The following is a 12432-nucleotide window of genomic DNA, read 5'->3' on the forward strand; positions in this document are numbered from 1 at the left end:
TCCTTTTTGCACTGGAATTTTTTATATCAGACTGTTTCGTAAAAGGTTGGATGTACACATTAATGCGAATTATCTTAAAATTAGAGAATGATAAACTAACAGCCAGAATCCAATTCTTGTTACTTTTCAATTTCTTTGGAGAACTATTTAACAATAAAGACACCAGAATACTCAGTTCTCCTGAGGGTCTTCCCCCTTTAGGACTGATCGAAGCACATGAATGAAAAGCCAGGTAGTTATGAAGTTCAAATGGGCCTTGCATCCAAGTTTCTTGTAGAAAAATGATCTTAAACTGTGAGATATAAGAAATAAAATCTTGGTCCAATGATTTAGAGCGTCATCTGGCAATATTCCAGGAGAGGAGGGGCGATAGTCTGCCTTCTCAATAATATCCAAGGACCTTCCAGCGTCAGTAAAAACACAACCATTAGATGGTGGGTTCTGTGATATTGTGGGGGACATAAAGAACATCCTAAAACACATCCCAGATTCTTCTGCAATATACAGGTTCTGTGAAAGATGGGTAGAATGGTTCAATATGTGAACCAAACATATTAAGAGCAATGGGGAAAAAACTTTTAAAGGAAAGGGGGAAACTGATCTTGTGGCTAAACTGTAAATAGTCTTATTTCACAGCTCAGCAGATCTCAACAGGCAAGAAGGTAGCAGGCTCTTCAGCTACAGTGAAGAAATGGAGGGTCTGCAAGGTGATCAATTATTTATGGGGGGGGGGGAGTATGCTGCCTCTCCAGACCAGCTGCAGGCAGCAAAAAGGACATTGTCAATACTTTGTAGATTCCAGAAATACTATTTTTCATCATCGAGATCTCCCCACCCCTTTTTCAACTGCCTTTAAAAAAAGACAATCTTACGTTTGTTTAAATATAAAATTTAATTTGTAATTTTAAGAGAGCATGAAGAAGTGTTGCTTCACACAGTATACTAAACCACATTCAGAACTACTTCTGGAGGAGAAAACTGTATTAAACTAGATTTGGACCTTTCAGCAGTAGTCTATAGTACACAAAACTCTTTCCTGGGAGTAAGTCCACTGAATAAAATTCTGAGTAGACCTGTTTAAAATTGGTTTCTAAGTACCATGCTGCAACTGATCAGGGTGAGAAGTACATCCCTTAGTAGTTCCAGCTCTCCTCTACTTGTCTTCTAACACCAGAAAAACATTATGAAATAAAAACATCAACAGCTGTTAGTTAAAATGAAACAGAGACAGTACTGTTAGAATACAAAGTTTGTTTTAAAAATAAATATTATGCCACAGCTGCTTTTGAATATTAAATAGACAGCTCTGAAGTATAAAATCCTGCCAATGATGCATATAGATAAAGTAGAAATGTGTTCTGATTTTCATAACTGCTAACAACATGCCGCTCCCATTGATTTCTTTGGGAACTGGGAGTCACTCCAAACTTTCATGAATTAGGCTGTTAGCATTTTCTGCTTTTCAACCTTTCTTTGATATGCAAAAGAACATTACACAAAATGTTCTGAATGAATGAAAGATCTTGTAAAAATAGCAAATCTGTTCCTAACAGTTACGCAACTTAAACCTATGCATGCTTATTTCTAAATCCATACCCGTTCAGCGGAGCCTGTGAACAGGTAAATACAGCTATGGCCATTGGTACAGCCATTTAAAACTAAAATCTTTTGATTCCTCCATTTTCAATTCCTCAGTACTAGGATGAGACAAAGAACACTGGCTTCTACCAAGAAACAATTTCTGGAAGTGAAAAGCAATGCAAACTTGTGCTTCCAGCTGATCCCAGGGAGGCTGTAGAAACCCTGAACAGGTCCCTGGAGATAGTTTTGGAGTGGATCCAGACTAATAAACTGAAGCCCAATCCCAACAAGATGGAAGTGTTACTGGTGGGCAGAAGGCCTGACCTGGGATGTAAGGTGTCACCTGTTCTGGATGGGGTTGCACTCCCCTTAAAGAAATAGGCCTTTAGTCTGTGGGTGGTCTTGGAACCAGGCTAGTGCTGACTAAGCGGGTGGCAGCTGTGGCCAGGAGTGCCTTTTACCAGCTTTTTTTTTTATAATAAAGGTTTTATTAGCTCCCCTAAAAAGGGGAGGTATTTCGCTTAAGAGAAAAAAAGGGAAGGGTAGACAGTGGGAGAAAGAGAAAGCTGAGTGATATATAAACTGGTAAATTAAACTGTTAGTAATGTCCAATTAATCTTCTTGGGCTTCTTCTGTGTGTTGTCAAACTTCTTTTCTTAGTCCTGTTACATGTAATTCTCTGTTAGTATGTTAGTAATGTTCCTTTGAGTTTCTGTTAATAAAAAAGATCTCTTCTGTGCACTTTCATAACCGCTTCTTTGCGTGCTGGGTACTTTTACTATCGCTGACGTGGAGGAGCTTCCTCTGTTGTCTTCTCCTTCCGGCTTGTTAGATCCTCCTTTGGGTTGTTGTTGATACTCTCAGTTCATGCACTATAAATCCTCTTCTTTTCATGCCGTTACCGGAGGTCCCCCAGTTTCGAGAATGGTATTAATTTCATTTTCGCTTTTATATCCGCTCCCAAACTCTCTATGGGTCCTCCTTGCAATTGTTGACTTATATAAGCGTTTGTCAGGCACTTCTCGCTGTCACAATTCCAACTTATCCGTTTTACAAAACTCCCGTCGGATTCACAGCCATAAACAGTCCAAACATTCAACAGCCGGCTCTCGCACACAAGCAAACGCCCAGACGGAAGTCCCTCCCTTCTTCTCCGCTCGCTTTTGCCCAGCTCCGACATCTTTTCTTTTTCGTTTACTTTTAGAAAGTTCTTAAAATGTGCTCCAGAGAGACAAATTTCTCGCTTTCAAATACATCAAAGGAAAACATCACTGTCCGCTCAATTCATTCCCCCCCTCCTTTTCTTCGCTTATACATACAGATGGAGGATTAACCTCTTCGCCTTTTTCGCTGGGAGGGGGGGGAAACAATTTTTAGTTGGGGTCGCTCACGCAGCAAGGTCCAATGGGGCAGGGCATGGCGGGAGCCTCGTTCTCCGACCTCTCGGCCGAAAGAGCGACTCCCCCCTAGTGCGCCCTAAAGCGCCCCGGATCCGAGCTCCTCTCTTCTGAGGTGCTCGTTCGGGTCTCCGCTCGTGCGGATTCCCTCCTCCACCGCGGGCGGGCGAGACGCCCTCGGGAGCGACCCGAGGATGCGTCCGCCATTCGCGGGAGCCAGACCGGAAGCCTGCCTTTTACCAGCTTTGACTGTTTAGTCAGCTGTTCTCTGAACACAAAAGATCTGGCCACTGGGGTGAATGCCTTGGTTATATCTAGATTAGATTACTGCAATATGGGGCTGCCTTTGAGAAGTATTCAGAAACTTCCACTGGTGCAGAATGTCCCTGCCAGGATGTTGACTGGAGTGGGTCATAGGGACCATATCAGTGCAGTCTTGTTCTGTTTACACTGGCTCCCAATCTATTTCCAGGAACAATTCAAGCTCCTGGCGTTAACCTTTAAAGCCCTGTATGGTTTGGGACCAACATACCCGAAGGACTGCCTACTCCCTTATAAACCTACCTGATCACTATGGTCATCTTCCAAGGCCATGCTTTGAATGGCCCTGCCTTCTGAGATTAGGTGGGTGGCGCCAAAACTCAGGAACAACCCCCCCTCCCCCAGAGACTTGCCTGTCCCCTTCTGTTGCCATCTTCCACCACTGGGTGAAGACTTTTTTGTTTTGCTTTTAAGATATGTTTTTATTATTATGTTTATTATTATTATGTTTTTATTCTGTTAGTCACCTTGGTGACCCTAATGAGGGCAAACAGGCAGGGTATATATTGACTAAATAAATAAAACCTTAGATATAAGTATTGAGCACCAAAGACATGTCACAATATCTGTCCTATATTAGAGGGCTCTGATAGATGAATGAAACAAGGAAGGATTGCACCACTTGGACTGGAGTAAACACATCTGTTTCCCCAGATGTTTCTGTTTGCATAGTCACCACTAGAGTTGCCAGCTCCAGGTTTGGAAATATCTGGAGATTTTGGGGGTGGAGCCTGAGTACAGCGAAGTTTGGGAAGGGACTTCAATGAGGTATAATGCCATAGAGTCTGCCTTCCAACATGACCACTTTCTCCAGGTGAACTGATTTGTCACATGGAGATCAATCATAATCTCAGATCTTCAGTCACCACCTGGAGCCTGGCAACCCCAGTCACCACCCAATTACAAATAGTCAACTGTTTTCATATAAGAAATGAAAATAGCTATGACGTGTGAAAGGATCATTTAGATTTTATTGGAAGGCAAGTCCACACCTGTTGACTGCAAATTTCTGTGCATGTTAAAGTACTGAACAGGTGAAGTCACTGTCAATGTTGCAGTCATTGAATGCAAAAAATGCCTACATAAAACAACTATTACTGATGACACTATTTGACCCTGCATTTTTTTCCTTACAGCAAGTTCTAAATATGTCATGTCCAATGCTCCCTCTAAGCTGTGGAGTCCTATGAGCAAAAATTCTACTTTGTGAGCTACTGGCATTAAAGTTGTGAGCGAGCAATTTGGCTGCTGCATAAATTAGTTTGCTCCGAAGCCATCCTTCCTCAGCTAAGACAAAAATGTGTGAGCTGGAGGCTAAAAACTGTGAGCTAGCTCACACTAACTCAGTTTAGAGGGAACACTGTCATGTAAGTAATCTTAAATAAACCAGTATCAGATTGCCTTTAAGCATACATTATTCTACTGTGCATGTAGATTATATGGCTAGAGATTTAGTTTCAAACAAATGTGTTTTCATTGCTACAGGAACACACAAGAGATACTCAGAATTTCAAGAGATTTCAAGAAAATTAGATTAAAATCTGTGATTTAAATGGGTCTTTTCCCCTTGGTTATTCAAATCATTTTGGAATGAATTATTTAAATCACCTTGATCATAATGCCTTCTTAATAAAGACAATAAAGTCAGAATAGCAGACTGTGTATGACATTTAAACATAATGTTTTCTGAGCGGTTAGTCAGCATACAAACCCTCCAAAAACCTCCCTTAATGTGACATAGGAAAAACCATGCATGAACTCATAGATACTTGGAAGACCAGTAAGACTAAAATGTAACAGACAAACATGCTGGGTCATCTGAAGTGGCTGTGAAAGATAAATCCTTTGACAAAAATGGTTTATGAAATTAAGCAGACTCATAGACATTTTAGATTCTCTGCTTTCTTAGGAGAACAACTCAGTGGTACATGCAAAGATTCCATTTTGGCATGATTTAAGAACTGTGAAAAAGCTCCTTCAGGTCCTTTACTCCTTAAGAAGCATCTTCTCTGGCTGAGCAGAGTTTAAACAAAAGAAACTTTACTACCTTACTCTGCACATACACACACACACACATTTCTTTAAAAAAGATTTCACTACTGTTCAACACTCCTCTTGTTTCAGGGACTAATTCCAATTAGTTTAAATTCATTGGTAAATTTATTCCACATTGTTGCACTCACCTCAAGCACCAAAGTGGTGTGCTGCTATTTCCTTCACAAAATTATCAAAAATAAATGAGAGACTGTCTAGAGGCTGCAACAGAAAGACCCAGATTCCACTTAGCTAAAGAAATCTTGTGCATGTCACCACCATACAAACACCACAGTTAAGTCAAATGTTGATTTATCAATCTTTTTTATTTCTACTAATGAGCATACCCTGACTGATCTTATTAGAAACATTTAGCCTAATTGATTAGGTAATATTTGGGGGGGTTATCTATGAACCAACGTAGTTACCTATAAACTTTGTCTATTTTAGGTTATATAAGAGTAAGAAACGCATATGCTTGGGTTTCTGCATGAGTTATTCTTATCCAGCTATGCCTCTTCACTGGAAGGAGGCAAACCCAGAACTGTGACTCAATATGGAGATGCAAAGTTTAATTCTGTCTTCAAATTCTGCTGACCTGTGCACTGGGACTAATTAAATGATCCAATCATAGTGAGAGCTAATGAGATGGAGAGAAACACAGATTTGTGAATCATGCAGAAATAAGCTAGAAGCCTATGAAGTTCAGACTGCATGTTACCAATTTATTTTCTAGGGTTAAAAAGCAGCAGAGAGGCCCTATCTGGGTCAAGGCTTCTGTGGGGGGGGGGAGATTTCCCCACACACCATTTTTTTCCTAATAAAAATTGAGACCTTTGAGATGTTGTTAGACCTCTCATAAAGGAAAAAAGAAAGGCACATTTAATGTTGAAAGTTCTATTTAGAAAAGGGCACAGAAGGAAAGGGGGAGAAACCTTTCTCATACAGTAGCTCATGTAAAATGTATTGAGTTGCCTATAGACACATAAAACTATTCAACCACCTAAGTTAGTGAGAACTACTTCACTTACAAACAGAAAACACCATGTACAATCCATAAACAATTTGAGCTGAAGTATTTGCTCAATTAGGATAAATCAGTTTAAGAACACTGCCACACAAAGTTTTATACAACATCTTTCACACAGACTTTGTGCCTACATGTGAATACTGTTAATTTTATGCAACAAAAATATACTGTATGTACATTCTCGTCAGCCAGTGTGGTACTTAGTTAGGAGAGTTGTGGACTTTGTTAAGCTGTTCTTGGGTTCAAATCATACCTATCCATGAAGCTGAGACACAGACGGGCAAATCATTCTATGTCCAATCTACTGGGTCAAACTCTCCTATAGTGCACCAACAGATCCTAAAAGGATCTAGTCCAACATCTAGTCCAGATCTAGTCCAGCTCCTGTTTCACATAGTGGCCAACTAGTTGTCCTTTAAGGCAACTACCTCTGAAAATGGAGGTTCTCTTTAGTCATTATGGCAGGTAGCTCTATTCATTATGACAATGAATTCCGCCATTCAATTAGTCATTAAATAAAGAAGCATTTCCTTTTTTCAGTCCAGAATCAATTGCCCATCCATTTCCTTGGGTGCCCTAAATTCTAGTATTATGGGAGAGGAATAAAAATGTCTCTCTATCCACTTTTTTCATCCCAGGCATAATTGTATAAACTTTTAATACATCTCCCATTACTTGCCTTTTTCTAAACCAAAAAGTCTTTTCTAAACCTCATAGGAAATCCGCTCCAACCCCTTAATTCTTTTGGCTGCCCTTTTCTGTATTTTTTCTCTGCTCTACAATATCCTTTTTGAGATATGGCAACTAGACCTCTACGCTGTACTCCAAATGAGACCAACCATATCTATACAAGGGTATTACAATACTGGCTGTCTCGATTTCAACCCTCTTCCTAATAATCCCCATTAGATGAAGGGTGGTTCTATGTTAGACAGGAAGAGAGAGGCAGACAAGTGATAGCCTATATGGGTTTTCCATCAGCATTACAAATACAAGAAATGGTAAGGTAAATCAAGCCATGTATTAAAAATGCCATAAATTCCACATCACTAGCTATGTTAGGAGGGTCGGGTAGCCCTAACAATATCCGCACACTAACAAAAGAGAGACACCTGCAAGTGTTGGTTGCCACAGAGTCTCCTCCAATTTATTTCTCTATCATGCACTCTGCCGTCATTACCATCAAAACTTTTTACAGAAGTAGTTATTTCAGAGGCCCATGCTATGAAACACCTGAAAGAAACGTCTCCACTCTCTTCAAGACAACAAAATGGATTTATCTGATGTATACCAAAGAGATTTAAAATATCGTTTAGGGAAGCGCTACCTCGATTACACTTGCAAGCGCCAATGTCCCTGCGAGCGAAGAGTGTCCTAAACCGCAGCACGTTCCGTTTGATGGATGGGAATGACGGGGACGTTTCTCGCTGTGTGTGGTGAAGGCAATTAGATCACTCCTGCACGCTCGCTCTCTCGCTCTCGCTCTCTCTCTCTCTCTCTCTCTCACACACACACACACACACACACACACATACAGACAAACAGATACAGATTTCTTCTGACTCCCGTCCCATCACGCAACCACCACGAGCAACTCGAGCTCCTCTCCACTCGTGTGCCTCTGCAGGCTCAGGACTTCAACCCCCCCCACACACAATCATCCTTTAAGTTAGCTAAAAAGTTCACTAAAAGTAGTCCGCCCACCCGGCCCAAATAAGCTCCTGTCAGCCAGCCAGAGCTCCTGTTCCGGCCATACACATACCCCGGACGCTTCCGCTCACCCAGGCGATCTCTGCCAAAAGCCATGCGCCAGCCAAGCGGCCGGGACTCACTCCTGCAGGCCGAAGGGAGCCGAGGAGAAGATGTACCTTGGCTGCTGTGGGGATCACTTGGGCTCCTGGTTGCTCCTTTCACGGTTGGGGGGTGGAAAGGGGAGGACGAGGGAAATGACCCCTCCTCCTGCCTCCGCTACGCCGCGGCCCGTCCTTCCCCCTCAGTCCCCATGTTGTTGTCACCCGGCTGGCAGTGGAACCATCACTCCCCCGCCCACTGCTCTCCTCGGCCTTCCTCAGCGTCGCCGCTGTCCTCAGAGAGCCTTGAGCTGGGCTGGCGCGCGACAGTGGCCACGGGAAGCCGGCGGGAAGTGCAGCAGCTCTCGCTCTGCCTACCTGTGCGGCTGCAGCTGTGCCGGAGACGCGGGAAGCCGACCAAAGGCTGGAGTGAGCATCACGTGTCGCTGGAGTCTCTTTGTGGCGACTCCGAGGCTATTCTGTGACCGGGACCCCCGAGCGGGTAGCAGAGGCCCCGGAGGCAAGCAACCCTCCCGCGCCCGACACTTAGGTGCAGTTTGACATTCTCTGGCCCTTGTCGCCACCGCTCTTTGTTCACGCAAACGCTCGCCAAGTTTAATGCTTCTGAGCATGTGGAAAGTTGATTTGGGCCAACTGGAACACTGGCACTTTTATTCCTAGAATTCATCAGCTTTGCAATTTGTCTACAGAACCTGAGGTTGTCCCTGGAAAGTTGCACCAGAGTAATTTTCTGAATACAGTAAGATGACAGGAACTACTTTCCCACCTTCCAGTCATTCATTGTTGACTATGAAGTTCTGGGGAAAGGTTTACAGAAATATAAATTAGTATCCATTTGTAATCATGAAAAATATGCAGATGTATCTTACCTGCAAAGGCAGCTTCTTCTTAAATTGCTCTTATACATCAGGAAAAGCCAAACAGACAGTGGCAGAGTGGAATTACCTTCTGACTTTTCTACTTTACAAACCACAGATATAGCTATCATAAGAACAAAATCTTAGGAAAATGTACTACTTTTCAATCAGGATAATGTACGTTTGGAAATAATCTTAACGTTTTGTGGTTTCATGAGGAAAGTCATACCACAGATATATCAAAACAAAACATGTCTCCCAGCTCCTCCACCCAATGTGATAGTATCATGAGAAAACTGCTAATGGCCAAAAAAAATCAGACTGGACGAGAAATCCACCAGCATGGCCTGGGCCTTTCCAAAATTTGTGATAAAGGATCTGATGAGGATGTACAACCCTTAAACCACATTCACAGATTCACACACAACAGGTAGCAACTGCAAACACTTCAGATGGTATGGTAACATGTTCAATAAAATGGTTATCTGGGGCTGGTGGCAAAAAACCCCAAACAAAACCAGAAGATGAGTAAAGTCTTATAAACTAAAGGCTTATATATCAGAAAGAGGAACCAAATCTACAAATAATGGGTGAAAGATATAACTTGCTAGGTGGTAGCACTTGAGACAATGGCTCAGGACCTGGATCTGACCCGGAAATTGCAGCTATTGCAAAATGCAGCAGCGCACCTATTGACTGATATCTGTGCAGGCACGCATTCAGCCAATGCTGTGCCAATTGCACTGGCTGCCAATAGGGTACCAGTTCACGGTTTTGGTATTAATCTTCAAAGCCCTATGCGGCCAGGGACCAACATATCTACTGGACCATTTCTCCCCATATGTGCCCTGGAGAGTGCCTTGCACTCTGCAGATCAACACCTTCTGATAGACCTCGACCTGAAAGACATCCACCTAGCCTCAACCAAGGCCAGGGCATTTTCAGGCCCTAGCCTGTTGGAACATGCTCCCATTTGAGATCAGGGTCCTGTGGGATCTATTACAATTCCACAGGGCCTGTAAAACAGAGCTGTTCCAACCTTCAGCTGAGGCAGTGGACATCCAATCATCTTGACCTCCCCTGGTTCAAATCATTCCTCTTGGATCAGACTCAAAGGATTGCTATTGGAAACTAGTTGACATTGGTGTGAGACCTATCTTGTGGGGCTCACAGGACACGTCGCCAAACATCATCATCATTATTATTGATAGAGCAAAATGTACTAGCACTTTACACCATTTGGATTGTTTTTAGAAGGTTTTATGATTGTTTTAATACCTATCTATGTGTTTTAATTCTCCGTAAGCTGTTCTGAGCCTGCTTCTGTAGGAAGGGCAGGGTATAAATTTGATAAATAAAATAAATAAACAATTCTATCTCCTGTGTTTTCTAATCACTATGTAAAGCCCTAAGGACAAATCATTCATAGCTTTGGGGCTGGTTGTTATCAATATGCTAGCAATAGTCAGTTCTATATATCCTTATCCAAATCTCTTGTTGATGCTGTAGCGGTCCTGAATTCCTGTCTGATTAGAGTGTTTAACTAACTAAGAGTGAACAAACTAATACAGAGATAGTACTGGTTGGGAAGGTGAAGGCCTTGAAGGACATTGTTCTCTCCACATATGATGGAGTTCAACTTCTTAGGTATTGTAACTGCATGCAAGAGGATCTGGGAGGGAAAGTGTCCAAGGTAAAATCAGGTAATTGGAATGCTTGGTGTTGGAGGGGGAAAATAGACATTATGGGTATTTCAGAAACTTGGTGGGATGAGGATAATCAGTGGAATACAGTGATTCCTGGTTATAAATTATATTGGAAGGATGGGGTGGAAGGGTTGGAGGTGGGGTGGCTCTGTATGTCAGAGAGGGTATACAGTCCAGTAAGACTGAGAGGGTAAGTGAATTGGATTTGCTTCTGGAATGCTATGGGTTGAAATAGTGGGCCCAAAAGGAAGCTTAACACAGGGAGTTTATTATCGCCCACCAGATCAAAAGATAGAGGAGGATTATAAAATGATGAAAGAATTAAAGATAGCGGCTAGATGAAATAACTCTGTCGTAATAGGTGATTTTAACTACCCACACATTGATTGGGTCAATATGTGTTCAAGTTGGGAAAAAGAGATTGAGTTTCTAGACACTCTTAATGATGGTGCTATGGAGCAGATGGTCACAGAACCTACCAGGGGAGAGGCAATCCTGGATTTGGTCCTAAGTAGTGCCCAAGACCTGGTAAGAGATGTAAAAGTGATTGCACCACTTGGGAACAGTGACCATAATATTATTGAGTTCAACATTTGTATAAATAGGGAGTTCCCCAAAAAGACTGACACGACCACTTTTAACTTTAAAAGGGGTAACTTCTCTGATATGAGGGGACATGTGAGGAAAAAACTGAAAGGAAAAGTAGAAAGGGTCAAAACCACAGGGGAAGCTTGGAGACTCTTTAAAACTACAATCCTAGAAGCTCAGAAAAAATATATACTACAGGTTAGGAAAGGTGTGGAAAGCTAGTCTCAGTGAAGTTGATAAAAGGGAACTCAGGCTGTGGCAAATAAAATGCAATTTTGTGATCAGGCAGGCAAAAAGGAAATATGAGGAGCATATAGCAAAAAACATAAAGACCAACAATGACACTTTCTTCAAATACATTAGAAGAAGGAAACCAGCCAGGGAGGCAGTGGGGCCCTTGGATGACCAAGGGGAAAAAGGACTACTGAAGGATGGTAGGGAAATGGCTGAGAAGCTGAATGCATTTTTTGCCTCTGTCTTCACTGTGGAAGATGAGAAGTGCTTGCCCACTCCAGAACCGCTGATTTTGGGAGGGGTATTGAAAGACCGGAGTCAGATTCAGGTGACAACAGAGGAGGTCCTACGGCTGATAGACAACTTAAAAACTGATAAATCACCAGGCCCGGATGGCATAGAACTCAAATGTGAGCTTGTGGATCTCCAACAAAAATATGTAATCTTTCATTAAAATCTGCCTCCATTCCTAAGGACTGGAAGGTAGCTAATGTCACTCCCATCTTTAAAAAGTGTTCCAGAGGAGATCCCGGAAATTACAGGCCAGTCAGTCTGACACTGATACCGGGTAAGTTGGTAGAAACTGTTATTAAGGAAAGAATTAGTAGGCACATTGATGAACAAAAACTATTGAGGCAGACTCAGCATGGATTCTGTAAGGGAAGAACTTGTCTCACTAACCTGTTAGTGTTTTTTGAGGGAGTGAACAAACATGTGGACAAGGAGGACCCAATAGATGTTGTTTACCTTGACTTCCAGAAAGCGTTTGATAAAGTTTCCTCATCAAAGACTCTTAAGTAAGCTCAATAGTCATGGGATAAAAGGACAAGTCCTCTTGTGGATCAAAAACTGGCTAATTAATAGGAAACAGAG

Source organism: Gekko japonicus, unplaced genomic scaffold (assembly GCF_001447785.1).
Source record: "Gekko japonicus isolate JY-2015 unplaced genomic scaffold, Gekko_japonicus_V1.1 scaffold20, whole genome shotgun sequence".
In the NCBI taxonomy this organism is placed as follows: domain Eukaryota; kingdom Metazoa; phylum Chordata; class Lepidosauria; order Squamata; family Gekkonidae; genus Gekko; species Gekko japonicus.